Source organism: Dendropsophus ebraccatus, chromosome 9 (assembly GCF_027789765.1).
Source record: "Dendropsophus ebraccatus isolate aDenEbr1 chromosome 9, aDenEbr1.pat, whole genome shotgun sequence".
Lineage (NCBI taxonomy): Eukaryota > Metazoa > Chordata > Amphibia > Anura > Hylidae > Dendropsophus > Dendropsophus ebraccatus.
Genome location: NC_091462.1, coordinates 34379682 through 34386596, shown reverse-complemented (window position 1 = coordinate 34386596; position 6915 = coordinate 34379682).

Genomic DNA, 6915 nt, shown 5'->3' with positions numbered 1-6915 from the left:
ACTTAAGACCTGTATGCTGCCCATGTTTGCCTGCTATTTACTGATGGAGCTATGGTGTCCCACCACAGGTGTTGCTATTGGCTACACCCTTCGTAAAACTCTGTACTTTTTGTTTTCCAAAAAGTTTTATTCAATTTTTAGTTTTTCCGCAAACAATTGCACATATAAGAACATTGAATGTACAAAGTTGCCCATAATCGGCAATGTATAAACAAACATCAAATAAAACATCGAACAGATCAGAATGGTGTCTGTAATTATTTCTATATAAGGCGAACCATACATGACTTATTTCCAGTCCATAGTCAAGTGGCCACCATAATGGGCAGACTCAACCAATGTCTGCCAACTTCAACTGGACAGAGACCCCGGAGACAAACATCCGGCGGGATCGGGGCCAGAGTAACAAAAGAAGAGAAACAGAAAAGAATAAGAGAGAAAAGACGGAGAATGGGAGTGAGGAAAAGAGACTAGGGGAGAGAGGGGAAAGGAGGTAGTATAAAGCCCTCGCACCGCCCAGGCCCGTACATCAGCAGGGGCGTCCAAGGCCGACAACTCTACATAGAGGATGATACATAAGAAATCCAGGGCTGCCAAACCCTTTGAAATTTTTCTTCCCTATCATGGAGAAGAGCATGCAGCCGATCATTGACCATAATCCAGTTAAGTTTAACTTTCACCAACTCCAGGGGAACAGCCCCTTTTTTCCAGGAGGTGGCAATCGCTATCTTAGCCGCTAGAAACAGGAATGAGGCAAACTGTTGTACAGCCTTGGAGGCCCCCGGCTCATGGTCCCTGTGCCACCACATTGTCTAAAACAGAGCGAAGAGTAGTTAGGAACCATTTTAGCAATACGAGCTGGGACCAAGTACCAACGGAGCAGGACTTTATAATTGGCCTCCACCAGAGCCACATTAATGGAGACTTTAGCAGTATTGGATGCTAAATCTTGCCATTCCCGAGTGGAATAGGAAAGAGCCAAATCCCTTTCCCACTGCACCATGTAACTTAATTTATCTGGAGGTGTGGTGAAATGAGCATACAACAGTGACAGGACATGTTTCCCCAACGAGGAATTAATGCATAAACCTTCAAAAAACGTAGTCACAGTTACATCCGTACATCTATCTTTCCAGGCATTTAGAAAGTGAACAATCTGATTATATCTAAATTATTCAGCTTCAGGCAATTTGTGAATCGTTACAAAGAAATCTCTAGGGCGAATGCCCAGCCTATAAAAAAAGTTGCCAATCCTGTATAGGCCTTTATCAGACCACCATTTAAAGGCAGAGGAGCGTGAGCCTGGGGCAAATTCAGGGTTGGCAAAAAGTGGAGCGGCCGGAGTGTGGTCCGATCCCAAAGCAAATGAGCGATTAAGCCGATCCCACAGGGCCAGCATAGAAGAGAGGAGTGGGCATAAAATCGGTGGGCGTTTCTTCATAGAAAGCCAAGGTAATAAATCCAGCAGAAAGGCCGGGCAAGCAAATTGTTCTATGGGAACCAAACCGGGACAAGCAGAGGTACGATGTAAAGAAACGATTGGGGCCAGGCGGGCAGCGTAGTAGTATTTAGTTATGTTAGGCAGACCTAGGCCTCCATTAGTCCGGCTAGAGTACAGTGTGCGTTGAGGCACACGACAACGGCGGGGACCCCATATAAAAGCCAAAATCTCCTTTTGCAGACCCCGGAGAAAGGAAAGAGGTACATCAACGGGGACTCTACGGAATAAGTATAGTAATTTGGGGAGCAGGGTCATCTTTACGGCCGCAATGCGGCCTAACCACGAGAGATTAAGAGTGGACCAAAGTTTCAAGTCATCATTCAGTTTCTCTGTACTTTTTGAGTATAAGTGGTGATGTAGTAGTACCAGAGTTTTGCCACAAGTGTTTATGCTCAGTTATTGCACAGCTGCAGTGCTTAAGGGGTCATTGTTTATTTGTATGTCACATGGATCTGTACGCCAATGAGAGTACTTTCTTCTTCTATCATATCATCTCTCTCTTTACTTCACACATACACTTTTCTTACCCACTCACAGCACACCTTACAAGGGTTGTAGGAAGGAAGTCACATGGGTAGAGGAAGTGTAGGGACTTTTGTCTTTAGACTCTGTAAAGGAAGGACACAAGCCAGAACGCTGTCTACAGCGGTCCAGTTGGGCCCTGGCCCCTGCCAGGTCCCCAGTCTAAGTTGTGGTCTAGACGCGGAACACATGTACCTAGCCACAATTTGTGACCGTATTCTAAACTATGCAGTGTTAAGCTTCCACTAGAGAGGACGTGTCAGGGATCATCTCAACCCACGCTGTGGACAAGGAGAGACACAGTGCAGGACAGTATCCATAAGCAAGTAAAGGAACTCTATCTTGCAGCACGGGTGTAAGCAGGGAACCCTCAGCATTCCGCTCATCCCAGGTAACAAGGTCTGAGGCTTGTGTCACCCTCTAGGACGGGTCACTCGACACTGGTGGGCAATAGGTGGTGCAAAGACCAAAGAGTCAACACACAGGCACAAGTATTCTCTCTCTCTTCTCAAGTATTCTATTTCTACCTCCGAAGTTCCGGCAGAGCACAGTACTACTTGGGTTAGGACTCTCACGACATCCTCCTCTCTACTCTTCTGAGCTTCTTTCATACCTCTCAGAACGCAACTCAGTCAGCACGACTCTACCACTCTCTATACTCTCACTACAGATCTGGATCCTAAAGTATCAAGTGTAAAGTATTATATCAATGCAAAGCTGTATGATCTTCTGCATACAAGTATCTTTAGAGTAAACCAGATTTTATTTATGATAAAGAGACTTTGTGATTCCTCGTCATCTCCCCTTTCTGTCAGTGGCAGTGCCAATAGTCCGGGTGGGTCACTATTCCACTCTGGACCACTGTGATAAGTACCCAAGGGACCCTGCAACAACCCGGCAGGACACTGTCCACAGGGGAACAAGGTGTAGCCAGCCCTTTAAAATAAGAGCAGGCGTGCCACCATACTTGTGTGCCCAACCGGCACTGGCGTCAAGACATAACATCACTATATCTCAGCCAACCATTATAGAGCTGGTGTCACACTTCACCATCTGGCAAGTGACTGGCCATGTTACCGCCACACTGGGTGTGTACCACACCACAGAGCTGATCAGGAGGACCACAGCCCCACATACTAGTTCCAGTTTCGGTCTACAGCCTCTTGCATCATTCCCTTCTAGTTCTGCTGCAATGACCTCTTGTGGCTAGAACATAACATTGAATTATATTATACATATAAATATAGGAGGAGGGTATGGGAAGGTCAAAAGAGATAACTGACTGTTGAATGATCAATCAGCTGTCAGTTCTTCAAGGTGTATGGCCATCTTCACTCTCCCCTTCCCTCTCCATTGTCTTTTGACAGCAGCTGAAACCTCATCCCTTCATCTATTAGCTGTATGTATTTTACCAGGATTAGTAGTTATTGGGGGAGATTTATCAAAAATGGTGTAAGGTAGACCTGGCTTATGCTGCGTTTACACAAAGCGATAATTCGCCCAATCAATCGTTTAATGATTTTGAAGCAACAATTTTGTTTTTATAACTATCAGCATTTAAACGAATAAATCATTAGAAAAATCGTTATTGCAATAGTTTTTAAGATTGCTTAAGCCCATCTTTTACATCTGTGAAAGACTGTTTACACAAAGCGATCTGCGAATTTTTAGTGAACGACGATTTGAGAACATGTTGGAAGATCAAAATGAACGATTTCTCGCTCGTCGCTTGATTGTTTGCTGTGTTTACCCAGAAAGATTATCACTCAAATGCGATCGTTATTGCGAAAATTCGCCCGATAATCGTTCCGTGTAAACGCAACATTAGTTGCTTCTTTCATTTTCCAAAGGATCTTTGAAGAATGAAAAGTGGAATCTGATTGGTTGCTAGGGGCAACTGAGCCAGTTCTACCTTACACCAGTTTGATAAATCTCCCCCGTTATATCTACTTTCCAAGCAACGTAGTATTTTTGTTGTAGCGGCTACACCTATCTTTAGTTGCTAAGTAGCAATATTGTTATAGAACAAAGTAGAATACGTCAGATCGCCGACGGTTCACCCGTAATCGCGAGCCGAAAATCTTAAGATTATTTTAGAAAACATTTAGTCAGTAAATAATCGTCCACTTATTCATGTTTTGATTCCCAAGTTGATAGTGGCAATTACTGTACTGTCATTATACTATTCAGCGAGCTCAGGTACTAATCAAGGCAGGTACAAACAATTCCCTTTGTGAATCCTTTGAGTTTGTCACTCTAAAAGGCCTTCCCGATACTCTCAGAAAAGAACCGCGCCGCTCTCCTGCCTCTTGTTACGGTAACAGCGATCGCATTGATTGCCACCAATCAACATCAAAATAAATCATAGTGTTTCCTGCCTGGAGCAGCAACTGATTTGATTACTTACAACCATTTCTGCTTGTATTATTACAATTAGAATGAGCATGAAAGCCGAAAATCACAGATATAGATGTTCCCATAGATGAATACTCAGCGAGAGCCACATTGTTTAAAAGTGACTGTGAAACGGCATATCTATATTTGAAATATAATGAGTAAGGTTGCCACCTGTCTGGTTCTAGTTGGTAAAATGCCAGTATATTCCAGCTCCATTAAAGTGTATTGTAAAGGGCCCGGATCGCAGAAGTTCCTGCCTATTATCTCCCCCAATCTCCAGCTGCTGACTGCATTGCTGCAGCAGGGCTGTGATTTAGTGTATAAAAAAAAACTCCACAGATTTTCAATTCCTCACACTCGGGGAGCAGAGAATTAATCTAGGCAGAATGGTTAATAGATTAAAATCAGGATTGTTCTCCGGCAGTATTTGTGCGAGGAGCATTTCATGGCATTGTTATTATTCAGGATATCAACGGCCTATTGTATATCTATACAAACACAACAGAGATGAAAGTCAGGTGGGGACGGCAGACGTGGGGTCCTGGCAGCCAAACACTTTGGGGATTATTTCTAACAACTGGTAAATAACATGATGATTGCCGGAGCTGCACGGCCAAGTTACTTTGCTGATCGGCGGGGGGTACCAGGACCCTCACTGAACTATGCTACAGATAAGGAATCAATATTAAAGTCCTATAGTCACTTAATAACTTATGCTATGCAATGCTTTATCGATAACCAAGGGAACATATCAATATCACGAGTGACATCACTAAATCATGATAAAAAAATGTAATAAATAAAATAATAATATTTAGAATAATAAATATATATATATAAATATAGTGGTGCCTTGGATTATGAGCATAATTCGTTCCGGGGCGGCGCTTGTAATCCAAATCCACTCTTAAACCAAAGCAAATTTTTCCATAAAAAATCAGACAAAAAAATCAGACAATGCAGACAATTGGTTCCGCACCCCAAAAATAATGATTTTTTTTATTCTGAATAACATGTAGAACAGATAAAACAATGAGAAACAGCTGAATGTGTGATATTATAAGTTACTGTACAGTATAGCAAAATGTATACTACATGTATAAACCTGAAAAAACTGCAGCAGTTTGTAGATATGGAATGGAGATGCAGATCCCCATAATGTAGTAGTGTAGTACAACAGGTTAGAATAGAGAAGCAGGGCTGCTGTCAGAGGTCTGTGTGGTCACATGACAGCAATGGGGAAGGGGTGTGTGTTCAGCATGGACCAATCAGGAAGTGAGAATCACAGAACTGTGCTGGAGGACAGAGACAGAAATGTTATATACAGTAGTTTGAATGGCTGAGTGTAAGTGCAGTTACATTATAGCAGCAGTGTGTATAGCTGAGTGTGAGTGCAGGCACATTATAGCAGCAGTGTGTATAGCTGAGTGTGAGTGCAAGCAAATTATAGCAGCAGTGTGTATAGCTGAGTGTGAGTGCAGGCACATTATAGCAGGAATGGAGAGGATGGGAAACATAAAGGGCTGACAGAGACTGCAGGGAGCATGATGGAATGAGCAGGACAGATGTGGGCACATAAATGCAGCACTCTCTGTCAGGGTAGAGAGGGGTTACCGCTATGAAGAGATTACCTCCACAGTCCTGTCCCCTGATGTAAGCCCCAGCCTGAAGTGGATCTGCTATGATTTGGAAGGTGAGGGAGACTTCCTAGGTTAGAGTACAGTGCTGTAGACCCCGCTAAGCAGACCATGCCCCTCCCCCCTCCCCCTCCCACCCAGCACAGGGAGCTCTAACCAAAGCAATGTTCTTAAACCAAGTTACAATTTTGAAAAACTGTGAGCTCTTCTTTAAAAATGTTCTCAATCCAAGTTAATCTTTAACCACGGTACCACTTTATTTGCATTTTATGTAGCTAAATTCATTGGCAGTCTGCAGTACAGCTCCGCTTCGCCCTATGTATTACTAAGGAAGTGCTGCTGCTTGTTGACCCTAGTAGGAGTTGATCAATTTCTTTGGCTCACCTCAGAATATGGCAGAGACTGGAAGAATTATTGTGCTATTACACTAGTTTTAGGTTAGCTTCACACGTACCGGAATCGCTGCAGATTTGATGCTGTGAGTTCCGCAGCGAAATGCGCTGCGATTCCCGATACTGTCAATTTGTATGCGTTTACATACTCACGGTGGATTTTTCATTCCGCTGCGAGTATGTAAACGTCATCCCCTTAACCAGACGCGGCCCAGTGAATACTTTACCAGTCCCCGCTCTGTGTTGCTACTGTGGCTTCCGAGTTCTTAATGTCCCACTCAACAAACTGTCGGAACAGTGCACTGTCCCACCGAAGCCACCGATATGCTGAGCGAGACACCAGGGAGCCGGGAGCCTGAGAAGCAAGTGGGGGCATGGACAGGTAAAGTATTCACTGGGCCGTGGTAGGTTAAGGGGGACGTTTTTCATTCCGCTGTGAGTATGTAAACCCATACAAACTGACAGT